Source organism: Patella vulgata, chromosome 4 (genome assembly GCF_932274485.2).
Source record: "Patella vulgata chromosome 4, xgPatVulg1.2, whole genome shotgun sequence".
NCBI classification, from domain to species: Eukaryota; Metazoa; Mollusca; class Gastropoda; family Patellidae; genus Patella; species Patella vulgata.
The window spans coordinates 45271076-45295236 of NC_065882.2; the positions used below are offsets into that span (position 1 = coordinate 45271076).

The 24161-nt window shown below is 32.9% G+C and overlaps 1 long non-coding RNA gene across 2 annotated transcripts; it reads right to left on the reverse strand.

Annotated features, from left to right (window-relative positions):
* Positions 1-777: 777 nt before the first annotated feature.
* Positions 778-21632, reverse strand: LOC126818234 (uncharacterized). 2 transcript variants are annotated; one of them, XR_007679172.2, is made up of 5 exons: positions 21276-21632; positions 14053-14239; positions 7011-7144; positions 4195-4458; positions 778-3811 (listed from the first exon to the last, which is right to left on the reverse strand). It is a non-coding gene; the product is annotated as an uncharacterized LOC126818234 (long non-coding RNA). The 2 variants fall into 2 exon arrangements; XR_007679171.2 differs by lacking the exon at positions 14053-14239.
* Between the last annotated feature and the right edge of the window lie 2529 nt (positions 21633-24161).

The following is a 24161-nucleotide window of genomic DNA, read 5'->3' on the forward strand; positions in this document are numbered from 1 at the left end:
TATTATCATTATAAATACTAGTTGTGTTTTTAGTCCATCTTTTCTCTCTGGCAGGCATAAACAAATAGTCATTAATTTGTTAAAATGAATGGGCCAGAAGAGAAGAGATACACTATAGCAGGGCAAATTGAAATGAAATGGGGTTTAATGTCGGGGGAAATTGAAACATTTTGGATTTGAATATCAATTGGTATACACAATTTAAGTTTTTTCAGCTTTTTTTCGTAAACTGCTTGATGGCTTTGAATCAAATTTGGTAGTTATGTTTATTGAATGACACTTGTCAGGAATTTTTCAAATAAAGTTAATACATGTATATACAAACTTAGGATCGAAATCACAAAGCTTGTTCTGATGACAGACCTCACGATTTAAAGCCGGTTGGACCCCAAAACACTGCACTTGATTTTAGGAGTCCAATAATGCACCATTAATGGTTGATAATGAATTCTCATAGAACCTCCTTTTAACTGAACGACTAAAGGAAATATTCAAATCTCAAATGTATAAAACCACACTGGTGAGAGGCAGTTGGAAATGGCTCCCATAAATTCATTTAAAAGATAACCCATGAAAATAATTACTTCTCTGTCTGCAAGTTCTTTCTTGGTAGCGCTGTGATATCCTTTTCATCCCCCCTTTAATCCTCCATGTAGAACTCGTCCGACTAGCATCTCTGGCAAGTTTCTTAGGAAACATTAGTCTGTCATATCATTCATGGTAGAAGCAAACCTAACCCCAATCTAGTAGTAGCAGCAGATACTCAACCAACAAAGTTCTAACAACATATCATTTATTTAATCAATGACACGGTACATATAACATGATTTTACAAAATAAATATTTTTTATAGATCTATAACATTTATTATATATCACATAATAGAAATAAGCATAACAATAACAAGCAAAATAAAAAAATAACAGTAGTAGGCTTCCCTTGGACATAAAATTATAATATTACTGACCATTTTATCATGCATTCCTTGAATGGAACATCAGAATCATCTTTAATCCCTGTACCGGTATATGAAGATGTTTGTGATGAGATTTTTTACAATTTAAAGTTAATATTCTGACTAGTAGCTAAAACAGTAGTTTTGGGTAATACCAGCTTTCACAATATACATGTATTTAAGTAAGCCTATAAGAGACAAAACAAATTGTTAAATCCAGAGTTCCATTTCATGACTCGTATGGTAAAAAAAACGTGAGTTTTCTAACATGTGGTTTATTGTTGATGGGGTGATTATGTGTAGGCTGAACCGTTTAGTGTGTAAAAATACTAAGACCTTTCATAAAATTATCATTTCTGGAAATTTGTAATAAATAACATTATGAAATTATACATATTAGTGCTTTCTTTGAACAGACCAATATATAGTGTGTGCTGGAGAAGAATCCTCTTTTGGTCCAGACTGGTTTATTGAATAACCAATCAGCCTATTACTTTTGAAACCAAATTGCAATTGCAAAAACACCCATACGTTTTGGGAACTGAACAGAACACTAGACTATAGCTGGGATAACAAATATTCTATACCACTAAGACATTGCGCTAATAAAATATATTTTGAATAATAAATATAGAATTTATAATATATATTGTACAAATTTACTCTTTTATCCGAATTTCATCTACATGACAACTCTACTGTAGAAAAATTCTTATTAAATCTATATATTCTATTACAAAATTTAAGTTCAAAAGACTACAAGGAGACTGAATAAATAAAAAATTATATTTTTCTGAATACTCTTACCCCTTGAATTATAAACAGTGAAAATTTTAGATTTTAAGATAATTTGGTCTCATGTGACAGGTATCATGCATGAGGCATAGTATGCTTACTCTTATAGAAACACCTGATATCACTTACCACTCTTCTGTGTCAGTTTTGTGCTACTGAAAATTTTGTATTCATTTAATAATTTTTATACGCCCACATTTTTAGCTTGTGGTCCCTCAGAGGTCACAATTTTTTCTCCAATTTAAAAAAACGTTTGAATATATCACCGTTACATCATGAAAATTCGCAGACAAAATGGCCGCACCTCATACGCAAATATTGTAAAAATATGTAATGCCAAGGTTGTGGACTCTCTGGAAGTCACAATTTTTATCCGATTTTGATGAAACTTAAAATGTATCTCTATATCCCAAATATCTCAGTCCATTTCGATAACTGTCTGGATTATGGCCTCTGATTGTACGAAAAATCGCTTATTTTTTTTCAGCTTGTTCTCAATCCATCTCTTGCAAAATGTGGCTATATCTTGCCTGGCAACCGCTGGGTTTTTTTTTTATGTCGTTCATAACATAACATACAAATACTGTACATAATAGATGCTAAAGGTGATACCAAAGACATAGTGTCCTGAAAACAAAGGGCAAAGAGAGCTAAATGTTCTTCCTATATGAGAAATTATCTAATAATTATAATAGCCAATAGTGAAGTGGCATTCATGGAAGAGTAAGCACACTCAGTATAACATGATTCCTTCACAAAATATAAGGAAAATTACATTCAATATAAAAAGTAAGTTAAAGTAACAGATAAATTCAATTTACCTATACTTTTTTTAAAATAAAAAACAAAACCTCCTTTTTTTTTTAGTGCTTATTGATGATTACATAGAATAAACAATAGTATGAGAAGGACTATAATATACTACCTTTTGCACACAATTATCTTACTAGCATTAGCATCATCAAATATAGGATACCTGCATCTTTGTCATAATAATAACTATGAAATAATAGTAAATAAAATTAAAATATACAAATAAAAGTTTTTTTTATACAAATAATAATTTGGCAATGTTAAAAGGCTAAAAGTATGTATATTTCACTACAAAATATTCAACTTATGTTTGCTAAATTCATTAACAAATAAAAAAGACCAGCTGGCATGGTACTGTTCATTAAGGCTTTTATCTACTGAAACCATATTAAAATTTGGTCAAAAAATATGTAATCCTTTCTAACAAGAATGATCCCATGTTTCTATAAAAATACATGTACCAATCTTCTATATATAATAACTATTACAAAGGAACATTAGAATTATAATGTCACTGATTGAAAGCACGACCCTTGGTGATCATAATTAGATCATAAATAGCTGAGAGTCAGATAGATCATAGAATGTAATACAGTTGATCCCAAAGTTCATCCTTACTTCTTCGGTTACAAATATCATAAATGATATACATATATACCATCAAATTAATGATGACTTTATGAGGTCATCAATCATCAAATCTTGCAGATAATGCAAAATAACAAGTAAGGGGAGATAACTAACTCAACATTTTGGAAGACAAGAACTAGATCATTCTACAAGAATAATAACATTTTTAATATTTACAGTTACATGAGAAGATTTATTTAGTAACTTCTGGACTATCCTCATAAATATATATCTGGCAGTCTTAAGATTCTTTGGCAGATGTGTATGATAAAAATAATGATAATGTCTATATGTACAGCCTACATAATACACTGGCATTTTGAAACTTGACATCAAATATAAACTGTAAAATTATTAAGCAAAAATATGAATTTATTTAATCTTCAATCATATACTTAGCTACCATTTTGGATGTTTAAATAATATCTTCTTCTGCCATCTGTTATCAAAGGTTTCATCTGTTCTTTGAATGTATTATTCTCATTTATCTTCTTCACACCACAGAAACAAGCTGACTGTGTTCTCCTAACAAAAACTTGCACTATCACAGGGACTTCTTTACATACACTAATACCACAGGGTATACATTTCATCCGGTTTTTATTTTTTTAACATGATCTGAAATTGATATAAAAAAGGTTTGTTTGTGAAATATCAAATAAATAACAATACCCTAAGTATGCACCAGGGAGTGACATCGTCGGAAAAAAGCATTATTATTTATTGTGTTCTGAAGTCAAGAAAATGTTCAGAATCAAACTCAGTCAATTATACTGTTCCAATAGATTGGATGGACAGACAGGCAGTCTTAGTCTTATATAGTCCCCCTCTTTCTCTGAAAGGCTGATGGACGACAAATAAAGAATAAATGGACGACAAATAAAGAATAAATACTTGGCCTTAGATTTTTTACATTATCGACTTGTGTGCTGTGTTGATATGAATAAGAAAGATTTGAATCTGTTCAACTTTACAAATATATATTAAGAATGTTTACTTACTGTTATTTTTCTTTCTTCTCAATTTCTTTTGTTTTTCTCTCTTTCTCTTGCGTTTAGAACCTTTATATTTTGTTGTGGGTGTTTTTTGTTGTTGAATGTTGTTTTTGTTGAGGTTATCTTTATTGTCTTGATGTATATCTTTATTAGAATCATCATTCTCTAGTTTACGATCCCTCACACGAACACACTGTTTATTAGGAGATTTACTGTAACCACTTTCTTCATTTATTTCCTCCCGAAAACCATATTTCCAATCAGAATGATCTGTAAAAGAGCAATCACTACTTAACTTATAATGTGGAATACTTCAAATTATAATTTCGACATAGATAATGATTTTTTCTCAGTTGACTAGAAAGTTGTTTTTTCCCAGCCTGATTTTAGTTTGATCAATTACCAAATTAAACTTTTAAAAAAGTCAACAAGATTTTTCAAAGTGATCAAGGGGCATAATTCTGGCTGTCATTACCAGAAATCCAATTGCCTCATGGCCATAAACACTGTGTATCAGTTAAAAGTCAATCAGATGATAACTTTAGCCTCTAGAATGTCCAGACTGATGAACAGATGGGGGATGATGACAATGACCACATTTTAATGTGTGCGTATAAAAATTGTACACTGATGCAGGAAGTTGATTGAATGGAGTAGAACCTCCTTTATAGTGAAATGGATTGAAATAGGGTTCAACGTCCTTCTGGGCATATGCCATACAATGTGCTATATGGGAAATTTTGACCGAACTCTGGTACTATAGCCTACTCTTACTTTGAATTATGTACAAGCCAATGTGTACACATACAGGACCTCGTTTTCTCATATCATCTGAACGACTATACATTGTGCCTTGCCAGGCCCTCCGTCCAGCACTATTGACAAGGGGGAACAACGTCAGAAAATGCCAATGAACTTTCTCGGGATCAAACACAGGGCCTCCAGGTTAGCAAGCCAACATCTTACTCACTGAGTCACCACAGCTCCAAGCTTCATAGTGAAATGAAATGAAATGAAATGGGGTTTAACATCCTACTGTTCAGCTCCAACTGGGCTAATGAAGACAGGCATACACCATAAAGTGTGCTATGAGGGAAATTTTGCCCGGACAGCGGCCCTCCACCCAACTCTTATATTGAATTCCAACCGCCAAGCGTATCTTGCTTAAGTGTCATTGCATACCCTTTTTTGGGTCTGTAAACATTATACCTTTAAACCACTGTAAGAAAATGTTTGCCATATTTTAAATACAAAATGTCCATTCACTAACATTGTTCTTGTATGTTTCCATCTGTGCTCTACTGTCATCACCCTCCCTCCCAATTCTGCATTTTTGCGAAAATATAATCAACATCTTTTTTTTTTAATTGAAATACAACATGTTTAAAACTAGTATGGAATATTCATAAATGATTGGTCTCATGTCATGTCAATTTGTAGGACAGGACCTGGGCAGATAAACCAACTAAAGGCCATACAAGGCAATGTGCCTGACGTGGGATGGTGTGTTTGGGGTGGCTCCAGTGCGTTTTAAGCACCTTTGGCTACATGTTTTGTCAGGTCATGTTTACAGTTTGTGCCACTTGTACCAACTATTTTGGGTGAAGGGATTATTGCGAGATTTTGACCACAGGAAATATTTTGATTTTGACAAAGCCCGGAATGCCGAATTAACCTCTTTTTATGGGATTGTCTCACAAATTACATTATTCTAGCATGTTCTTCAAATGATTTTAAGGGAATGAAAAGGACTTCTAATTTGAGCTTTTACTCCTTTATTCATACTCCCATTACTTGTATTGTCTGGGGGAGTTGGATGCATGGCCGAATGGTTAGCACGTGTGCGCTGTATCATACGGTCTGTCATTGAGTCAACTGGCGTAGTTTCGATTCCCCGTGACAAGGAGTAGGGTTGCCTGTCCAAAGTCGTGGGTTTTCTCTGGGTCCCCCTATGCGCAAGCGACTTATTGAAATAAAATTGAACCATGTGTTAGTCCAGAAATGACCTAGTTTGTGTCGAGCGGATGTTAAACCCCATTTCTCTCTCTCTCTTGTATTGTCTGACAAGTACTATTAGAGAATGCAAGACTGTTGAGATTATGAGATCTGAGAATTGTGTAAAATGGAATGGGTCTTTAAAACTACTGTTCAATGTTCAACAGCATGATCATAACAGATCAATACACACCATTAAAAGCATCAAGTAATATCATGGAACAGCAGCCATATTTAGCACGATACTGTTGATACTGTTTCGTTATAGACAAATCAGCTGCTAACAGTTCAGCTGCTTTTTAACAGAAATAATAACTCTTGGGTAATTTATCAAGTGACCCAATTCTACTTAAACTGTTTTCTTGTCACTCATTCATGAGCTTCAAATATATCGATCAGAAAACCTTACGACCAGAATGTCTGCAAGATCACATCCTAATACAAATGGCAGGATAACACAGATTGATATTATCGACAAGTTAATATGGAAGTAGGAAATCAACTTTTTTTTATTTAATTCATCAATTTTTAATAGACATCATCATGCTTGAATGGTAATTAAACAATTATAGTTTCTGAAGACAAAGAATGCTGAAAGCACAATTTCAGATTTTTTTGCAGTAACTGGTTATGTGTAATTCAACATTTCACACCCCAGTCTTTTACTTGTTTTAATCAAAGATAACACAATGTTTGTGTAAACTGTATTTTAAGCCTTTGTTTTAATTGGTTTCTTACAAGAACACTAGTTACGAAGTTTGGTGCAAAATAAGTCACATTTTTATATTTTGTAATCAAGCAAATAACCCCATTGATTTTTTACTGACCTCCAAAGAAAGAGACGGCATGCTGTCTGTCATAATAAGCAGAAACACATCTGTCCTTCTGGGCTTTCACACTTTCTAACCAACAAACACCGACAGCTAGCGTGATAAACATAACACCCACGCTCGTCATTTTACTGAAAACAAAAACCATTTATCACTCAATTTTTACAATAGAATTCCGTTCAAAAAAAATTCCTGTAAATGTAAGAAGACAAGTTAGACAATCTCTTGTGTAAGCAGTAATTTAGCACGCATTAGAAAAATCATAATTATGAACTATAACTATGATATAACAGAAGCAGAAAGAACAATTATATGAAAGATCGGTATGACTTGCTGTTAGGAGTTTTTATATGTCTGTACATCTGTATATACATTTCTTTATTTTTTTTAGAAGAGAATGGGGCTAAAGGTCTTGTCAGCTTCGCATTGTGAACAGGAAAATTCTAACCACACAATAAACCTTGTTAATTAGATTATTTTTACAATGTTTAAAAGTGTGGGTAAAGAAAATTCAATCATGATGAGGTTTCTATAATCAACACATTTCAACATTCATATCCACCATATAACAGCAATAAATTCTGACCTATTATCTGTTCGTTCATTTAATTACAAGGACAAAATTAGCAAAAGAAAAGCAATAAGAAAGAGAGAAACAGGGTGCAACATCCCCAAAACAATTGCCAGATCATTTAATAGCATTTTACAAGTACAAAGTCAGTGTTGCTATTTTCCAAATGTTCTGTTAGAATAATGATTTACAGACATTTTGAAATTATTGGATTCCATGGCAACTCGTTGGAATAAATTCTAGACTATTCAGAAGACACTATTAAGAAGAGACCATTAAGAAGACCATTAAGAAATAATATTACTTTTTTCTGTATTATGGAATGTTACATAGAGAATAACATAGACTTCAAATAATAGAACAGTAATACTTTATACTTTAATAAATATAAACTTATTACCCTTATTGATTCATGTACCATGAAATATGGAAGGGTTAATTCAGTGCTATTATTTTATATTGACTTGTTATGTCTATATCACAAAATAGTGTTTCAATCTCTATATACTAAATACAATGCCGTATAAACACGACAAGTACCTAAATACCCACCACTTTTAAAAACAGTACAAAGGACAAAAAAGGTTCTTATCATCCAATGATCCACTGAAGATTTAACAGATCTGTAAATAATGATGATGTTTCATAGTTAAAGGGGAGTTTGTTCTTCGAGGACTCGCGATCAGATGACGGTTTCTAGAATGGGGTCGCAACCAACAAAAGGTTGGGAAGTACTGCACTAGTAGATGGAGTCCATTGGTCTGACCATGCTCACATCGCTTTTTTGCACATCTGAGATTTTTTTGTGGGGGGCTCCGTGCCCCATGGTTAATCAGGCGCTGCTACCAATAAAGCAGACACACATGCAGGGATGGGGACGAGTGTGTGTGTGTGACAAGTGTTGTGTACGAAGCCAGATACGCTTATTTTTTATTGAACACCTATACACTATGTCACTATGAGTTTTACTAGGCATTATGAATTGATTTAGGTATTCATTATTATGTTAATTGAAATTAATGAAAGCTTTTTGTCTAATATTCAAAAGCAATCAGAAGAAAAGTATCATATACTGATTTTATAAAGTCGAAATTTCCATCATTTCATTCTGATACTTCGAACATCTCACCCCCACATCCTCTCTACCTCCCTCTAACATCCCACCCTCACATTTGTACCAACAACCACCTAACATCCCTACCATATCTGACCCTCAACCACCAGACACCCCTCCCACATTTCACCACACAACCACCAGACATCCCTGTTACATCTCACACCCACATTCACCAGACATCCCTCATACATCTACACACAAATTGTTACAGGTTTGTCTGTTATAATTGTTTTCAAAGATTTAATTCAGCACTAGACTATTAACCAAATTCTTATGGAATGTTTATTTTAATAAAATACAGTATTTTACCAGGTACTTAGATATCACTGATCACAAAAACATTAGAAAATAAAGAGATAAATCCCTGGCTTTATCGTAATTATAAATGTTCAATCAATACAATTTTATTTATAGGAAAGGAATAACACGAAATCAGATTACTTGTTTATGACAAAAACACCATACAGGATCTATGAATATATTTAACAAGATATGAATTTCATCAATATAATGCCTCTTAAACATCGCAATGTAACGCTCATAATTACAGAGACAAGGTCACGTAATGGCCAATGTGTCGAGAAAACCTGTTAATAAAAGTCGGTGACAGACAATGGTTAAAATAATGGTGAATACCTCCAGTGATAATATCTGTAACAAGTGTATAAATGTTAGGTATAAAAGTCATTTACGAGGATGATATAAACAGAACAAGTGAATGTTGAAATCAATAATCTCGTAACAACTTTGGATCAGGTAACACATTTTATATATGGAAATCAAACATAATACCACAATTAATAGTCTGATAAAAAGATAGGTTGCCAAAGAATCAAGTCTACCAGTAGCCAATATGTCCAGGCCATCCAAAAAGTTTGTTTATGTCTAAAATTGGCCATGTGAAAATCTCTAGTTATTATCAAATTGAATTTTTTACTTAAATACGCCTGTCATGTACTGCCACCCGTCTATTATTCTGTCCATTCACAATTCTTGTTAACACCTATTGGTTGTTCTAGGATTGTCTAAATGATAATAAGAATGAACTTTATTGAAATTTATGTTCTGGTCATGCTGTGTATTTATGCAAAGTTATTGCCCAATATTGACGAAAACATATTCATGTAAACGTTCTACAGATGACAGTCTCTAGAGAAATTATTGCCTGAGATCACCAAGTAGCCAATCCTTACAAAGCTACGACTGTTAAAGAGGCATTATGTGATAGCTAAATTTGCATATTGTTTGGCATTTTTCTGGCTTGTCATGTTTTTATTTTGTAAAATTCAAATACTTTTCATATATATTTAGCCAGGTGTGCCGCTATTTTTTCATGTGTTCCAATGTGTGCCATTGGCAAAAAAAGGTTGAGAACCACTGATTTAGACATTTATTCACATGACAAGCCCATCATCAATCTGATTAAAATACATATCTATATTTCGTTTCATTTTTTTCTTATACTTTCGATGGCCTATACTACATAAAGATCTGACCAGTTGTATTGGGAGGTCGTGTCAGGGGTCGTATGAGCAGTTTTTGACCCTATGACGTCAGACATTGATTAATCAATCAGTGTTGACATTTCTAGTGGTTTACCCACATTCTGTGCATCGCACGCCAAGACGCCGCTGTAACAGATGGTTTCATTGGGTAATCCCTAACATCATCCAGAACGCAGGTTATATAACAACTCTTCCAGATCCTAGTGTAGTACAGACAAATAAAATGGAATTTTGAACTATAAAACACGAAACGAAATAGGATCTGTGTTTTAATCAAGGGGGGGTGGATGGCTGAATGGTTAGCGTGCGCGCGCTGTATTATAAAGTCTGTCATTGAGTCGACCGGCATGGTTTCGAATCCCTGGTTGTACGTGGCAAGGAGTTGGGTCGCCTGTCCAACCTTGTGGGTTTTTCTCCAGGTCCTCCGGTTTCCTCCCACTGCTAAAGACCCCTACGCGCAAGCGAATTATGTAAATAAAATTAAACCATATGTTTGTCCCAAAATGACCTAGTTTGTGTTGAGTGGAAGTTAAACCCCATTTCTCTCTCTCTCTCTCTCTGTTTTAATCAGATTGGCCCATCATAAACAACTCTCTGGGCAACTGGGTGGCTTGGCTATTGAATAGATTAATTAGACAATGCTCTGCCATATCTGCCTTAAACACTAAAGCTGACATTTTCTGGTAATGCATAAGTCACTCCGTGTGACAATGTGGTCAGAGTTTCCGTCTGCCAAATAATCGCTAAATCATGACAAATGTCGAAGACCATTTATGGCAATTTCTTGTCACAACTTCAAACATTCATTACTTCATTGTGAATAAAGTAATTTGACTGAATTCTTAATATATTCATTTTTTCATTATCTGTTTTTGAACTATTGTAGCAAAAGACCTGCTCTTTACATCACAACTTTTGTTGTATCATATGTACTATGTCTGTATATGTATGCTGTCCATAATGGATGTTTTGATGCAATAAACTTCTTTAATCTTTGATTATGTAAAATTGGTGGATACCAACATTGTCCATTACAGATTCTTAATCAACAAGTAATAATCCTATAACTACATGTAAGTCCAAAGAATATTGGTGAATAGAGATATTATTAATACTGAACTTGGAGTGTTATATAATAAGGATTCTTCCACCTACAACTACTACGTTTAGTAAGAAGTTGATTCGTCGCAGTCTTGGAATTACTATAAGGATAGGTGACATCTTTGATTGGTTTTTACATGCGATTGCGTCGAGCTGTCAGGGCTTGTATATTGACAGTCGTCATCAGCTGATTTAAGTTTTAAGGTCAACATACATGTCCTCCATTATGATTTCAGGTATATGTGTGGGAGTTTGAAACATAGACTGCCAGGCAAGGAAACATACACTCCTATCAGACGCTAAATTTTACGAGCAGTTATGCGCTAACCACATAAAAATTTCAAAAAGATTGTATCATAACTAAATAAACTAAATTGTTTTGGAAAACAATCACTGGTTTATTATATAAGCCATGCACACACCTATCACAGACATTGTCAAACACAAATTCAGTCTTTGTCAGGCACAAATCCTTTGGTGTCTGTCATTTTGTCTGGCACAGATATGTCTACTTTGGGTGTTTATAGTGACATTTTTAACATATGCCCGGTTCAAAGTCTATTAGTGCTTGACAGTTTGTCAGATACAAACTAAAATGATTATTTCCAAGCTTGATCTAAGCACAACGTTTCGATAAGTATCTTCTTATTGTTATCTTATAATTATACTAGACAGATTTATTGACTAAAATTGAATGCCTCAAGCACTACTAGACTTATTAATGAATGAGAAATCTATTCCCTAACATTATAATAGCAGAACAAAAATAGCTCTCAAACCTGACTAATGAATGAGAATTAAAACTAAAGTAGATGCTTCAACTATACCTAACAGAAGTCTGCCGACCTGAATTTAATATTTGAAGTAATCAATTTCCTTCTAGGCACATTTCAATGAAAACGCTAATCTTCTATACAGGGTTGGATTATAAACCATTTAAAAACAGCTTACACTGGTAACAAAATCCACCAGTTCTCTCCTACTAACTTCCTATTCTGGGTTACTATATAAACAATTAATAAATTACAGTTTGGGGTAGGGACAAGATATTGTGGATGGGGGTGGGATGTTAGTTAACACTAAAATCATTATCAACAAATCATGCAACTGCAAGGTCAGTTTCTAACCAAAAATTCACTATGAATTTTATCCCAATTTATGCTCAAATGAATGTTCTCAAAAATTTTTAAAAATTTCGTTGAGAGCTAGAATAAACTGGAACTTAAACAGATGGACAGCTGATTTGTAAAGATTCTAAAAAGAGAGAAGGAGCAATTTAACAGAATTTTTTGTGTCAATAATGTAAACAACATATCAAAATTTGTAAAAGATCGCATGATAAATGTAGTCTGAAGAGCATATAAGATTTCCTATGTTATGTGATAGAAGAATACTGAATCATAATAGGGGACTTCGTAATGACCCAATGAATTTGAAAAACATCTATTAAAGAACTCAGATCAGTAAGGTGTTCACAAGAAATTATGCAAATCTGCGTCTACATGTCGGCTTATAAAACTACTAGGACATATTTAATTTTTTCATAATTTCATACTAATGTTATTAGCTTAGGATTATGAAAGAGTGAAATAATAAATTGTTTTACTCATAATTAATTCTTTCTGCAGCTCAACTATTTACGGCTGATGGAGTTAAATGATTCAATACACTTGAAACCAGAAGAAGATATAACTAGAAGATGTTTATAAAAATCAATCCGATATAAATATTCTATTAATTACGGTACAGTAATTTAAATTTTTACAGAGAAAAAACAAACAGAATAAGCTTATCACATTTTCAATATACTGGAAAAACATGGAAGATGAAGACAGATGAAGTACTAAGAGATGTTATTGTAGAAAATATTAGTCTTGTTAATCAGGTCTCTTGTTGATTGAAAGGTTAATGTACATTACATGTTCTAACGCTTACAAAATTTCATTAACGTAAAACTTGACAAATAAAGTATAACTGAATACCAATTGCCGAGTCAGTATAATGAAATTCTCCCACATTTCTGTCACCATAAAGGTTACTTGAGCGTAAGTGTCAAATAAATCTTTAGAAACTGTCAGACATACAATTCCATTAATCTAGTTCACAAAACCTTATAGAAACTGACATGAGTATTGGTTGGAAACCAGGGATATTTACAAAAGTATGTTAAAACCAACATTTCAATATTCATAGATAAAATCTCTTAGATTTCTGTTCCATCCTGCTCTCCAACCTCCCCGTATAGTTAGGGCTGAGTGACGCTGAACCCCATATTTAACTCTCTCTTTAATACATTGTGCGAATGTGACTTTAAATTGGCTCTATGATACGAAAAAGGTTTTATCAAATCCCTGTAAAACAGGTAAATGCGTTAAGAAGTCGTCTGGCTGTCCCCCATAGAGACCATGTCTATGTCAGGCCAATGAAAGACTTGGGTTATCAGACAATGCTTTTCAAGGATGGAGATATAACTTAGTTGGTTGAGCTCTGGACTGCCATAGGATGCGATCTGGTGCGGTATGTCAGGGGATTGAAATTTGAATCTGATTCAAATCAGCACTAACTCGAAAACTTTCTCTGTATAAATACCTATACTTTTGACATCTACAATATAATCTTGTTTACATCTATATATCCTACAGATTAATTTTATATTTCTTCAAACATGGGCAATCACAAGTACATTAGGGTGTGCTAGGATATTGTACATACATGTATAGTAAATTATTTTCAAAATGGCATTACCTTCTTTGAATCTGACATAGCTTGTCCTATCACTAATCAAATTAACACAACAGATCCACCAAAATCTAATACTTCAATTTCCTTTAATAAATCTGGTTGCTACTTATCAACATCTCCTCGTTTTTAGTGCAATTGTGTCAGGGAAGAGTTGGATGGAACCAGAAGGAACAATCTGTTATCTTTTTTCCTATGTAATAAAATATTTCATCACTTAGATGTGTAAGTCTCCAATTGCAGATAAAACTATCATCTGGTGTATCTGATAAGCCAATGTAATAATTGATATACACCATATTTTACCGGCATGTTAATCTGGTGTATGCAGTATGCACCATGTCATTTCTTAAACATTATCTAGTATACAGATTAATCACATCTTTGTAAAATTTCCAGCCAAAAGTCAATTTGGTACACATCATGAGCATTATTAATTTCTATCTGCTGGTTGATTCTTTCCAAAAATGTTAATTAAGAGAAATGTTCATCACTCACCATCCAGGGCATCATAAGTTTTAACATTTTCAATTTTTTTAAAAATTCTAATCAAACATTGCACATATTACTTTCTCACTAGATGGAAAAAAATAATTTCAAAATTAGGGGGCGACCTAAAACTCCAGGAGTCACAATTTTTATCATAATGTATTTTACACTGGCAGCTTTCTTCCGCATCCTTTGGGATTTCCAATCAAGAGAAGATTATAAATCTATTCAATTAATTATAACGGCATAGGTACTACTATAGTCTGCACTAACAATTCTTTTTTAATTTAAATATATGCGTGAATCAACAATAAATCCAAACTTTCAGAATAAAATATTGGATAGTCATTTCTCAAGAATTTTGATAAAATTTGAATTTTTACCATTCAAGGAATTCTATAGTATATTATGGGCTAATTATATATAATGGAACCACAATTTCCTTAATATTTCTTTAATTTTTATAATTATCAAAAATTCCTCCAGTGAGTTTTTAGATAAATTCTGGAGTAATGTTCATTCAAAATTCAAAAAGAATTTCTCCCATAAAAAGTATCTGATTTTTTTTAAGTAGCAGAAAATTATCCTATTTTTTAGAAATGAGTTGAGGCAAGTATGTTGAGTGCATTCTATCTTTATCTAATGGAGATTTCTTAATGAATATCAACACAAATTCCAGTACTTTTTACATTGAGCTCTTGACCTGATACACAATGGTACATGTAATATGATTGAAAATACCTAGATTCTTTAAAATAACTTTATGTTCAGACAGTTTATCCAATTCCAGATGATAGCAGATGCCCTGATTAGAATAAACACTGCACTATTTAAAATAGCTAACAAAATTATACATTTATCTTAAAGCTAAATTAAACATCTAACTCTTTGAGAGAAATTCTTACTAAATACAAATGTTATCAGAAAAAATCTGGCCATATTTATACATTAACTTATAAAACAGATCCACAATTTAAACATATAAAATGAAGTGTATATAGCCATTTGAACTTTAAGAAGATTGTTCAAGACTTAGGTTAGACATTTTTTCAAAATACTAATCTGCTTTATGATGAATCCTTTGCATATCTAATTTTCTCAAGTACTTCTTGTCTGGAATTAAGTTAATCTGTTATTTCGATTCACAGCTGGATCCAGACTCTCTCATTTTGTTAACCAAATTTTTAAAGAGAAGAATCTGATAGACAATGACTATTGCCAATTTCTCTTGAGATTAAAATAAATCAGACTTATACAGGACAAGATCTTTGTCTTTTACACAGCTAAATCTCTACCAATGTCCATTTACAACCTACCGTAATCTCCCTGTTCTCATTCCAAAATATCCTTCAATAACAACAACTCACTGGATCCTGTAATCTCTACTAGTTGCCCGAGAGAATAATATGAAATCAGACAGGAATTATAGATATAGATGTATCAGTGTTTTTGACAATGATGAATCTCATGTCAATACTTATCTAATTATTAATGTCAGTTGAGAGAGCTTAAAGCTAAAAAAAATCTCCTTACATGTAAATACACGTACAATTTAGACTCTATACGTAAATAATAAAGAGAGATATTATTCTCTTTGACAGACAGAATTCTTTATCTGATGTCATATAGTGGTACTTACATTAGCTTATTTCTAATGGAAGTGCCTTGTAGTTCATAATATATATTTCTTCTTAAAGAAGCATTAGTGGGTTTAAAAAAAAAAATTCAATTTGATATACAGTTACATTAGGCATCTTCTAATTAGACTGTATGCTAAATATACCTGTACACTTTTTAACTTTTAAAATACAATATTGTGAAAGATGAATCTCTAATAGGAATGTCAGTCCAAAAATAGTTCAATTCCATTCAGTCTTTACAAAGTATGTTAAATTGAAATTTCATCGATCTGTGTTACTCGTTATGTAATAGGCCTGTATCCATTTTGTTGTGGGCAAACAAGATTGATAGACCTATTTTAAATCCGATTGAATTCAAGTCATGAGGTTATCTAGCTTTTGTATTTTGATTTTGTTTTCTTAATTAAATGTTAATCAATCTAAGTACTAATTGTGGTTTTGATGATTAAGGGACTTTTAAAGATACATTCCCGCGTACAAACTGGGGGATTTAATGGTATATATCGACTAAAAACATATTCAAACTAATTAATTTGTCATAATTTTGCTTCAAATCCTTCTCAAACATTGTAATTGCGAAGGAATGCTCTGCTATAAAAATTCGATCAAACCAGGTCATGTTTACGTCACGTGACTTACCTCTCTTGGAAGTCAGAGGAGAATTCATTGCATACATAAGACGATGTTGTCTTTAATCGCTTACTATTTATTACAAATATCGAATCCTAATTAAATTCTCAGATTATCCACTACCCGCATCTTTTTCTGTCATTTTTATCTCAGAAAGTGTTGTACGTCTAACTCTTCATAAAGTTTATCAACTTGTACATCAAGCGCTCAATGTTCGCGTGTGACCTTTGACATCACGCATGCAGAAATTCCTAATCGTCAGGCTGTCGATTTGGGGAACCCTTACATTTTTGCCCTGTATTATGCTCCATGAAGGTTTTTACAAAACAATTACAAAATGAACATAAGTTAGCAGAATGTGCCACTAACACACAGCCTGTTTAAGCATTTATAAGTACTTTGAAATATAAAGGAAATCATTGTACAATATGAGATGGTTTGGTTTTAGTCATTAACCTAACTACATAATTTTGCACTATTTGTAGTTGATATGTGAGGAACAACAGAGAGCAAAGAATTGAAAATATCCAGTCTTGATGTGATATACAAATTGATTCAATTTTGTTGCATCATTTGTGAGAAATTTTCTAATCAGATGAATTTTTCTAATATTAAACTTCTATCCATACCCATATGTTCTATGAATAGAACCCCTATGTTCCTGGCTGATGAAGATGGAGTACAGAATTTGATTGTCACTAGGGGAAATCAACTTGATTTGTAGGTCACTTTTTGTAGCAGTTGCTCAGAGCCAATAAACACATATTCTGACGCTACTTCATTTAGAATTTAATTTTCAAGCCAATTACAATTTTCATATATATCAAAATAATAATAGAGCAATATTCAACAAATTAATTGTTATTAGTTTGATGTAAAGCAGAAATGATTCAAGGCTACCCTGTCTGATCAAATAATACAATCTGTGATGTAGTTTTATAAAATGTAAATGTTTACACAGAACTTCACATATTGTATATTAAACCTACAATTTATACACGGTAAAAATGTAAACATGATGTCAGATGAAAGCATTTAGATTCATCTGCATAATATTAAGTGAACTACAATGCTTGACAATGATTAATTCTGGACTTAACACCAGGTTTTCTATATTTTAGCCAACTTAACCAGACAAGATTTAAAATTCCATAGAAAACCAGGTGGTTAGTTATGCTATTATTTGGTCACATACATTAGTAGATGGAACTCAGAACTTGCATAGTTGACATTATGCCACTGAAAATATGCCAAAAATAATACACCACTGTGTGACTAACAGTAAAAACTCTTTTCCATATCAATTTTACAATTTCGTCGTAATTATTTCCAAGTTTGGGTTAGTCTTGTTCAAAATAAGTTCTGCTTCCAAATAACAAATCCTTTGAGTTTCCAGCAACTGGACTATTAAGACTTGATTGAAGACTTCACACTTATACTTGGCTGTCCCAAAGGGATGTCAACCAGCTGATCCCATGAATCTGAACTTTTAAAGTATCAATATTGTTATTAATTTCTAAAACCATCCACACTGTGCCTTTGCATGGAGTTTTTAACATGCTACATTATGGTCATCTGCAAACTTTCTGAATCGAACAAAACATCCACATTTCTAAAGTATTTGAAAACTAATTTTTAAACTGGTAAGCTACGAATATAATGTTTCTTTACTAAACAATAGGCCTACCATGGAAGCATATGGTGTCCATTTTATAATCTCAACTTCTCACAGCGAGAAAGCAAGAAGACGAGGGAGCACCAGCCATGTAAGTGCAAGAAGATCATGCTAAGATCTGATTTTTTACACTATAGCAACTTTTATTCTTTTAAATATGAAAATCTTTCCCCGATAAAATTTGGGCTTTTTTAAGGAGAGGGAGCGGGGGATTTCCTTGATTCCTACATTACCATTTGATGCACGTAATGCTTTCTTGCACAGAGTTCATGTATTATATGCAGTATTTTTTAGGATTATGCAAGTTTATTCAAATACAGATACGGTTTCATTTTTTTTATATAGCTGTACCACCGAATAGTGATACTAATTTTAATTTCTTTTTCAAATGTTATTTAAAGAATGCATAATTTATTTCTTAATATTTTGATTTAAAGCTCTTAAAGTGATTGCCTTAAGCAAGAATGGTCTTGACTGTACTGTTAGTGTTTAACGTCTGTTTCCACCGAAGGTGATATCGAAGACAAGTTGTCTTATTTTCATTTTTATTATCTTAGCACTAGCACATGTGCAGGGGCCTTTCATGTGGAAGGAAACCGGAGTACCCGTGGTAAACCCTCGAGGTTGAGAAGGCACCCCTATCTCCAAGCCACATACACTCACACCACTGATCGAAACCACAACCGCAAGCCAGAGGTGACCGGACAGCTAGTGGTCAAAGCGCAACACACTAGATCATCCCCCCCCCCCTCATATAATCTTTGGTGCCAATAGGCTTATTAAGAGACACCTCAAGAAAGGTTTAGAGAACTAACAATACAGTCAGATCAGTGCCAAGCAAGTGTCAATGCTTTTACTTTATTTATGGCTTAAAGCTTATTAATTGATTCTGTTAATTCTATTTAACTATAAAACTTTAACCAATGAAATATATATATATATATCTATATTAATTTAACTTCTTTCATTTGATTCGTTACAATATATTTTTTATCCCTAATTTTATCTTTAATCTGATTTGTTGAAATGGTTGTCCTTTTGTCTGTATGCAAATTATTTTGTTTAAAAGACCCCTACAACAATCAGACATGATATGATCAAAGAGGGTTACAGGAGATGAGATGAGATGAGAGATAGGAGATACGGTTAAGACATTTATTAGCCCTTTGATATGATCTTGTATATAATGTATATTTAAATGTATATAAAGGAATATTAAAACAGACTTGGAATTGTACTTATTCATGAACATTGACCACCTTCACCAGAATTTTGCTCATTAGTAATGAGTTACACCCACCCCTACTCATAACTCGTCCACATGTATCACCTGGGTGCTTATTCAAACAAAGAATAACCCCCAAAAACATTGGAGATAGTTGGATTTTGCAGTCACTACAGTAGATCTGTAAGAGTTTTTAAAGAAACAGTGTTCTGATTGATGTGGGGTATTAGCTTATGAAATGGTCTATTTAGTCGAGCTTTGAGCGAGGTATGTTCATAATTCTAAGAGTCACTTATTAAGCAGTTGCAATAAAAAAAAAAAAATTCAATATATATACTTTACATCATTCAGTGAAAGATCTCCTATAGGAATTCTAACATGTCCTTCCCCACAAGTCAGTTGTTAATGAAATGGAGCCCATCAAAAGTGTACAGATGTGTATTTTAATCAGATATATGATTATGTGTCTGATGGAAAGTAGGAAAGAATTGAGCAATACCTTGTTATTGACTGAAACAGACAACCCTGAAAACAATCAAATTACACACCCAACAAACAATACCAAATGTAAATGATTGATTATCTCTGCGAAGGAGAGTACTTTCACACAACTCTTGTTTTTACAAACGGACTCCTATTTTTACAAATGGCACATATTTTCTGATTACTTCCACTGCATCGTAAACAATTACTGTACAAATACATCAGCATTGCACAACATTTTATCACCATAACAAAGATTTTGTAGAGATAACATATGAATGAACATGCAGTGTTAAAATAAACATCACAATGAATTCTAATGAAATGAAACATTGTAATTGTAATTTGTGTATTTTTTTTCTGATGCTTCAAATGCATTTTGAGAGTTCCCATGGGTAACAATTTTTTTCAAAAGTATTAATATGAAATCTGTTGTGGTACTCTCCTGGTGGCTCCATGCCTCACTCACTGATTTTTTAGTGTTATTGCGAAAAATGTTGATAGGAATTGTCAAAGAAGAACGTCAGTGAGTCTGTTAAGCTTCAGGAATTCATATATTCCCAAAATACCTGAATTTGAATCAAGTATAATTAACCAAAAAACAATAATAGTGCGTAACAGAAATTTAGATTTTTGACATCATCAATCTACCACTAAACAACTACAACAATAAAAACTAGAAAAAAAACCCTGAGATCATTCAGCCATTTAAAATCAATATTATCATTTTTCGATACGCTTACACAACCAAGAAAAACTCAATACCTAATCCTTTCTTATTTATCAATGAAAGTTAATAGTAATTACCAGAAATTACTCACGCCACGGTTTCTCTCATCTTAAACTCTACAGTGTATTTAGACCTGTTATAATGTGTATGTGAATATTCTATAACATTAACTACTAACATCAAAGTAATGTGTCAACCTATCACACAAGATAAATCTGTATTATGATTAGAAATAACAGGAATTCTACTGGGAAAATATAGCTTCAATGAAAGCTGAAACCCAATATAAAGAGTCCCGAGCAAGCAGACGGCACTTCAGATTTTATATGGTTGATCATAAAATAAATCAGAACTAACCTTGTGTCTTTCTGTGTTTCCAGTCTCAAAAATTAACCGATGCCGATACCATTTAGGAAAGCTGAATTTTTCACATGAAGGCTTGAAGACTTAAGAAGAATAGAATGGTTTCCACTTGCTCCTCACTGACAGAACTGACTATATTGCGGGTAACGTGGATATTGATTGAACTAACATACATTGGACAAAAGGTTTGATCAACACATCTAGGCCATATCAGCAGTCGATCATAGCTTCATTGATCTTACAATACCTATATCAAGCTACAATCTAACTGTGAAGCTTATCATAAACAATTACAATAATACTCTAATGATCTCAGAGTTGCTGAATGTCAACGGAGAAAGACACTGCCAGTATACTGGTGTCATATATTTAATGTATGATGCAAGTGTAGTATGTAGCATTATGAACTAGTCCAACTTATACAAATTAATTCTGATTCATGCCACAAAAGATTTATTGATTTTCTTAGACATGGATAAAGATTTGGATTATTGGCCTACTTTCTTTTTGTTCTTGTAAATTAAATATTTCTGTAAAAGCACCAAATGAAGTGCTAAAAATAATCTTTAAGCAACTCAAAATAATTTTTCTTTCAGACAGGGGTAATCAAAATTTTTTTGAAGTATTTTAATTGATAATGAAGGAGGGGATGATTTATTTTATGAAAACAGAAAGGATTAAGGAAGCAAATGTTATTTCCTTTTGGACTTAAGCTTTACTTTATTCATTCATCAACCATAATTGCACAATGATAAAGAATATGACATTCAGTAACAGTCTAGACAGTGTAGCCACATTTTTAATATGTTCCCTCAAGAGCCTAACTAAATGCATAACCATGGATTGGAAAATATTTTCAAACTACAGAGAAAAATATATTTGTTGCTTAAAAAATGATATTGTTTGAGCTACCAAAGTTTGAAAAACTATACAATTTAATAGTCTAAAACTACTGCCATTGCGAGGAACAGCAATTTATAGCCTAAAGCTATCCCACAAACGTGATCCAATTAACATGTATCTTTAAAGATACATTCTAACGAAAGTATTTATCAGGAGGTTATTTGCAATGAAAGTATGGCAAATTTGGTATACATGGAGTGTATAGACACCCAATCTTACTAGAAAAATACTGGATTACCTAAAAAAAAGCACTAGGCAAACATGTCAGGGTATCACTAACTGGCAACCTGACAGCTTATTGTCTGCCAGCGGTTGTTATTTCTTAATCGAATGGTTAGGCAGTTTTGCAAGGGGTGTAAACGCATAACAGACTTTTCAATTAAACGGCAGAAAAAGAAGTTGGCAGAAAATAATTCAATTTTATTTCAATCAATCGCTTGTGCGTAGGAGTCTTTAGTAGTGGGAGGAAACCAGAGGACCCGGAGAAAACCCACGAGGTTGGACAGGCAACCCTACTCCTTGTCACGTACAAGCAGGGAATCGAAACCACGCCACTTGACTCAGTGACAGAACTTCTGATGCAACACACACACATTAACCATTCGGCCATCCAAGCCCCCTATGGTAAATGGACAGAAAGTAATGACAAATACATTCTGAAAAATGGGCCTTCCCCTCAATCAAGTTAGGTGATAAACATGTCTTCTAAAAATAGATTTTTTATAGCTTGGGGTATCTCCTTGCGGATGCAAAGTTTTGAGAGGGATTTGGAGCATATTTTTGATAGATTAATTAGTTTGAATATGTTTTTAATTCAAATGTATCATCAATCTCAGTTTGTATGCGGGAAGGTATCTTTAAATATGCAATGATAAACACCCATAAAGACTCTACTATTATTATGCAATTTACCTAAAAAAAAATAACTAGAGTGACATTTAAAATATCAATCTGATTAAAATACAGATCTATGTTTTGTTTCATTTTTTCATACTTTCGATGACCTCTACTAAATGAAGATTTGACTGGTTGTAGTGGAAGATCGTGTCAGGGATAAAACAAGCAACTTTTGACCCTATAATCAATCAGCGTTAATGTTTCTAGGGGGTTACCTGTGCACCTAACACCAAAAACTCGCTGTAACAGACCGTTTCATTGGCTAATTCCTCACATCATCTAGAACACAGGTTATATAACAACTCTTCCAGATCCTAGTGTAGTAAAAACAAGTAAAACGAAATTTTGAACTATAAAAAAAAACGAAACGAAATAGGATCTGTGTTTTAATCAGATTGTTTAAAAAATGTAATTAAGATAAATATGTTTTACATGATATTTAGTAAAAGTACATGCTGGAAGCAAAGAAGAAAACAAAACCCCTCTTATTTCAACAAAGGCATATTTCTACTGTAGTAATATTCTGTAGATTATCCCTAGAAGAAATGTCAATGTTTATGAGAAATATTGCTTTTAATTTGTGGATTTACCCAAATCTAATATTTCTGTTTATGAAAGTTGCTCAGAATGCATCCCAGTTATAAGTAGGCTTTTCCAGGTTCAAAGTGATTCCAAACTCCACATTGAGATCAATATAAATTCATTATCATTATTATTAGGCACTTCTTCATTACAATTTTTGGGTTATAAACATGTATTTCAAGTTTCATCAAAATCGGATCAAGATTGTGTCCTCTCTCTAGAGGGTCCAAAATCTTGATATACCATATATTTACAATATTTGCGTACAAGGGGCAGCCATTTTGTCCGGCAGTTTTGGTCCGATTCTTTCGATATTCGCACATATCGGATTGTAACTTCCTGAATTATGGCCCTTGATTTAACAAAAAATCACGTTTTTAGCTTGTAGGGTCACATTTTTTATCTGATTTAAATATATCACCATTACACACTAAGATCTTGGTCCCTTTTGATAATCATGGATACCCAAACTTAACTTCCTGGTGTATAGCCCCTGAT